This window comes from Chiroxiphia lanceolata, chromosome 21 (genome assembly GCF_009829145.1).
Source record: "Chiroxiphia lanceolata isolate bChiLan1 chromosome 21, bChiLan1.pri, whole genome shotgun sequence".
Lineage (NCBI taxonomy): Eukaryota > Metazoa > Chordata > Aves > Passeriformes > Pipridae > Chiroxiphia > Chiroxiphia lanceolata.
The window spans coordinates 9701190-9707271 of NC_045657.1; positions in this window are offsets into that span (position 1 = coordinate 9701190).

Genomic DNA, 6082 nt, shown 5'->3' on the forward strand with positions numbered 1-6082 from the left:
TGTGGGTGAGGTGGAAACACCCCAGGCACAGTGTGGATCCCCTCCATGGAGCTCACTCCAGACAAGACACAGTCATCCCAGCTAAATCTCCCCAGATCGATTTTATTCCTCAGGGCTGGAGTTTGTCTTATGGATCAGCTGCTGCCAAATCTGTCAAAACTTTTACTTTCCTTGAACTGCAACATCACAGTTGCACTTCCCCACCTTCCCTGTATCCTGTGAGCTGGAGACAGTTTAGGATAAAACCAGTTCTTTAATTAGCAGCTGTTTCCCAACAGCACCCATCCCTTTGTACACTCCCATATTCCAAGCCCAGCAAATACTCCAAGCCCAGCCCCACCTACAGCTATTTTTACAGAGTCCTTCTAAACCCTGTCTTGCATTGACAGTTCAGCCACTGAAAACACCCGATGGGAATCAAGGCCAACAAATGCACTCGATTTGTGTTACCACAGTTATCAGGCTGGAGCAGCACCAGGAGAAATGGCTTTGTTTGGGTTTGGATCATCTCTCCACCAGGCACCTGCCTGACTGCAGCTACTGCTCGACCTCTCCCTCCTCCTGGGCAGCTCTGCTGACATAATTTCACCACTGGCCTGCCCTGCTGCAACCCAAGCACCCACAGGAGCTGCAGAAAAGCTTCAATGAAATGGCCTTGAAAAAGGGAGAGGCATTATGGTGATTGCATCTCACCACCCTCTGCAGATAAATCCCTGCTCGTGGCCTCCCACCACTGGCATTGCTTCTCAGCAGCTGCAGGAAGTGAGGATTGAGGAAGAAATTAAATTCCCCACACCCAACACTTTATTTTCTCATGTAGCCCTTTTTGTAACCCCTCCCATCCCACCCATCAGGCTAAGGCAAGGGCCAGAGGCTCCCAAAAGCCCAGAAAGCCAGAAGAGACAGCTCAGCTACAGGGCAGAGTCTCACCAGCAAAGACCTGTCTGTCTCTTCCCAAGGAGGGCACATCCAGGGATGGTAGAAACATTCATCTGGGAGTCCAGATCATCAGGAAACTTCCCTACAGTGAGGTAGGACTGAGATCAAGCCAGAAAAATCAACCTGCAGTTCAGAATGAGGCTTGATGGGGGCAATCAGGGCAAGACACAGCCTGGTGATCTTCTGGCAGGTCTGCAGTCCTGGGTTAAGGTCTGGATGACCAACACTGGACGAGCAACACTCCTCAGTACAACTCAGGAAAGGACTGGTGGTCCTGGCAGAGCTTAAATAAACCCCTCAGGGCCCATGGGCTGTAGCTCCCTGTGAGGCTGGTCAGGGGCCTGACATCCCATGTAGCTCCTGCCCCCCACCCAGCTCCCCCATAGCCCCCAGCCTGGTGGGTGCTTGTGTGGTGACTCCCTGGCCCTGTTCATCCACCACTGGGGCTGGGGGCTCAGGAGGGTGAGCAGAGGGGCTGCTGCAGCTTATTAAGGACTCATTTTGAGGAGGCTGCTCTAGGAGCACCTGGGGGAGCTGGATTCTTAGCAGACCTTTCTCAAGCCAACCTGCTGTGACCCTGGCAGTGACTCTGCTCATCCCAGCATGACTGAGATGAGCAGGGGCTGTGGTGGGGATGTGGGGCTGATCTGCTCTGCACTGCCACAGCCTCTGCTGCCTTCTCTCCCAGGAGCAGGAAGGCAAACTCAGTGGCTCCTCTTACACCCAAGTGCAAGCTCCAACTTACCCCAAAGCCAAACTTGCCCCTACAAACAGCCCCCAGGCTGTGAGCGCTGCCACGGAGCCCTGCATTGCTCAGGGTTGCTCAGCTTTGCACCATCTAGAAGCCTTTTTTTTTTTCTTGCTTTGTTTTTTTCCCCTCCCCACCTGCTGGGCCCTGCCATGGTAACAGGCTTTCCTGGAAAGTCTAATAGCTGTACATTCCCAGCAGTGAGGGAAGTGAGGGAGGGCAGGTCTTGGACCCCTTCCCCACAGTGCCTGTGTCCAAGCCCCACGCTCGGATGTGGAGAGGGGTCGTAGCAGCAGCAATACCACGTGGATTGGCCATCTAGAAGAGAAGAGGGTGCTTTGCCAAGTCTCTGGACACAGCACCCTCTCAGCAAGACACTGCTGTCACCCAGGGTGTCCCCGAGGACACCCCGAACAGCCCACGTGGGGCTTAGGTTGGGCTGATGGGGCTCTTTCATCCCACATTTTTGGGGACCAAACCCAGCTGGAAGCAGCTGGCTGCAAACCCAGCACCAGCCTGGGAGCCAGGCTCTGTCCAGGAGAGCCACACAGGGCTAGTGGGTGACCAGGGCCAAGCACTCCCTGGCCAAACCCCTCCCTGACTCCTGTCCTGGCACATTGGGTCCCACTCCACAGTGCCAGTGCCCCCCCAGCTGCATTTCAGCAGCAGCTCATTGCTGGTAATGAGCCACAGCTCCCTGTGAGCCAAGAGCCTCTGAAATCAAAGATGCTCTTACACAAACCCAAAGTACGATCTGTGGCCTTTAAAGGCCAGACTGAGCTTCTGAGGGGAAAAAAAATTCAATTTTCTGTAGATCTAATTTGAAATCGTTTTAATGCTCATTAAGATAGAGAGACCCAAGCAGATTGTGAGGGCTGGAAGAGAGGGAGGGGGAAAAAGGAGTTATTATTGACATTTTAGTTTAGGTCTTTATTCTGCCCAGACCTCCCCACTTCTGGGCAGCAGTTTTGAGTGATGCTATTGTTAGCACTGGAATTGTGATTCCAATGTCATTTTTATAACTGGCTTGGAAAAAAAAATGAATCCTGAGGGCCTTGACTGAATTCAAAGTAGTGGAATTTACAGTGGTAAAAAGAGATCTGAAGGTGGAGAAAAGGGCAAACCCCCGTGCTGTCCTCCCCTATCATGGGGTGGCCACGGTGCTCCCCCACCCTGGGTGGCCCCTCTGCAGCACCTCCCTGGGGTGCTCAGTGGTGGGGGGCAAAGGAAAGGATTCCCAGGATGAGGCTGTGTCCCAGCTTGGCCACCCTCTGGAGCTGTATCCCAGAGCCACTCGTCCATCTGCTGGGTCACAGCCCAGGGGACAACTGTCCTGAGGGGAAATGTGCCCCTTGGCAGCACCCAGCTCTGTGCCTTCAGCCAAGGGCTGGGATGGGGACTGGAACAGCCGCAAAGGGCATTTTTTTGTTTGTTTGCTTATTTATTGTATTTCTTTTTATTTTTATTCTATTTTATTTTCTGTATTAATTATATCACTCTCTGTGAGTGCTTGTGCAGAAATACAAGATTTAGTGAAGGTGGGTGCCTCTTCCCTGTGGGTGCAGGCTGGTCTTGTGGGCAGGTGGGCACAGTCAGAGCCTAAACCAAAAGAGCCTGATGCCTTGGCTTGCTGCAGTGCTCTGCTCCCTAACACCATTGCTGACAGTTTTGCTTGATGCAGGCAAAGGTTCTGGTTTTGTTTCCCAACTAACTTCCTCGAATTTTGCTTTACAGCAGCGTGAAATGAAGTGTGTTGAGCAGATTTGTTTTCCTTTGCCCCCTGGTATTGAATTACTCTTTTGTGAGGGTGCAAGAAAACGAGTTCATATCTGGGATCAGGCTGTCTGCTAGTTATAGTCACTTCTCTTGCACCCAGCAGCTGCTGGATTTCTGGATCTCAAATATCTTAATTAGAGAGTAAAAAACATGTGAGGCAGGAATCGATACCTTACACAATGCCTTTTACAACAGCCTGACAGGAGGCTGGAGCCAGGTGGGGAGCGGTCCCTTCTCCCAGGTAACAAGAGAGGATTAGAGGAAACAGCCTCAAATTGCACCAGGGGGACGTTTAGGTTGGATACTAGGGAAAATTTCCTCACTGGAAGGGTTGTGGAGTCACCATCCCTGGAGGGATTTAACGGACGTGCAGATGTGGCACTTGGGGACATGGGTTAGTGGTGAGCACGGCGGTGTTGAATCAGCGGTTGGACTCGATGATCCCAGAGGATTTTCCCTGCTCCCTGCGATTCGTGTCGATGCCTGCAGAGGGCAGCAACCCCCCAAAATGTCCCTCCCGCCCCCCGGATACCTCGGGATGCTCCTTGGGGAAAGCCCTGGATCACACTGATCCGCTCACCAGCAGGATGGGAACGGGGTCCTCAGATCCCCCACCGCGGTCTCAAGCCTCAGCCCGAGGTCTGACTCCATCCCCAGCTCCTGCCCCACTCGCTGAACCCAAACCCCCACCTCCCACAGCAGCAAATACAGCAAAACCATCAAAGTCTTGTGGGAATGTGCTGTTGTCCTTGTTTCCCCTGTGCTGCCGGCCCTGTGGATGGGAATCACTTCTGCTTTAGGAAGAAAACAAACCTTGACATGTGGTTTCTGGCCCGTTTTGACCTCAAAAAGCACAAGCAAGAAGATCTGTGTGTTGGCAAAGGATAGAGTGGAAGTGTCTGAGCATGCAGTGGCTCCAGCCATGTGGGGACAGGACTGATCCCAGCTCAGGGAAAAGCCCCCAGCAATGGTTTTGAGAGAGTCCCTGGATCTCCCCTGGAGTCCCACTGGCCTCCCCTGGAGAGGACAGGCCTCTGTTGCAGGGGAATTGCAGGGTGAGACCCAGGAACAGGTACAAAGTGTTTGGAAGCACCACAGTGCTGTGTCCAGCCAGAGGGGTTTGCATGTTGGCAATGGGAATTCACATCATTCCCCAAATTTCACAGGGGCTGTAAAGCATGTGATGATGAAAGCTGAAGCCCCTCAGCCACTGGTACAGCCAGGAAAACGAAGAGGAGTCTTCCCACTCCAGATTTAGCTCTTTATTGATTTTCCAGCTGCATCCATCAGTCACTGTCCCAGGGCTCAAATTACTCATTAAAGGCATCATAGAAAGAGAGGAAAACAAGACAGGGTTGTGGTTTTGATGAAAAATGTTAAACATCCCATACAGGAACTTCTGGAAGGAAAATTTGTCCGTTTTAGTGTTGGGACTGGGTTACATTTATTCTTGAACAGTTCAGAGGCACCAGGGGCTGCTGGTGGTCTGGGGCTCGGCCACTTCCAGCTCCTGTAGCCCTCCTTCCCTGTGCCACTGGCAGTGCTGTCACCTGCACGAGGGACTTGGGAGCCTCCAGCCCAGCTTGTCACCTGCGTCACATTCGAGGATAAACATAAAACCTGTTCCAAACTCCACCTGACTGCCCTGCAGTGGACATGCTGTCCCCTGTCTGTTCACGCTGCTGCTTCCCCTCACCTACAGGCAACGTCCCTGTTGGTGACTGAAGATGGGTCACATCCTGCAGGTCTGTCCCAGGGAGCCCCTCTGCTCTGGAGCCAGGCTGGGAGAGCTGGGGGTGTTCAGCCTGGAGAAGAGAAGGCTCCAGGGAGACCTGAGAGCCCCTTCCAGGGCCTAAAGGGGCTCCAAGAGAGCTGGAGATGGACTTTGGACAAGAGCCTGGAGGAACAGGACAAGGGGGAATAGCTTCCCACTGCCAGAGGACAAATTTCAGTTAGATAGAAGGAAAAAATTCTTCACTTTGAAAGTGTTGAGGTCCTGGCACAGGTTGCCCAGAGAAGCTGTGGCTGCCCCATCCCTGGAAGTGTCCAAAGCCAGGCTGGACGGGGCTTGGAGCAACCTGTTCTAGTGGAAAGTGTCCCTGCCCATGGCAGGGGGTGAGACTGGATGAGCTTTAAGGTCCCTTCCACCCAAATTGTTCTGTGATTCTATGAATAAAATCTGTGTCCTCCCCCTTGTAGAGCAATCCCACCCCAAGGAGCTGCACCCTGTCCCTGTGGTTCAGCAGGACGTGGCCCAAGGGTGCAGTGGATGTGCCTCCAGACTGCCCTCCTGCCCCCAAAGCATCCCCAGAGGGGAGGGCTCTGCTCCCCGTGCCCAGTGCCGGGCTGGCTTTGCTGACTCAGCAGCACACACCCTGTGTAAACGCCTGCCAGCTGCTGCCCCAGCCACTGTTTGCTCAGCCCACATCGTTCTGTTTGCCTTTCAGGATCACGATGGAAGGAGATGGCCTTTGGGCCACCAGAAAACGAAGCAAGGCAGCTCCAGACACCTGTCCCACGGATCCTGCAGCATCTCCAGCCCCTGCCCAGGGCCAGTGCAGGGTGCTCTGTGACTGTGATCCACCGGCATCACCCAAATTAAAACCTCCATGGAGCTCC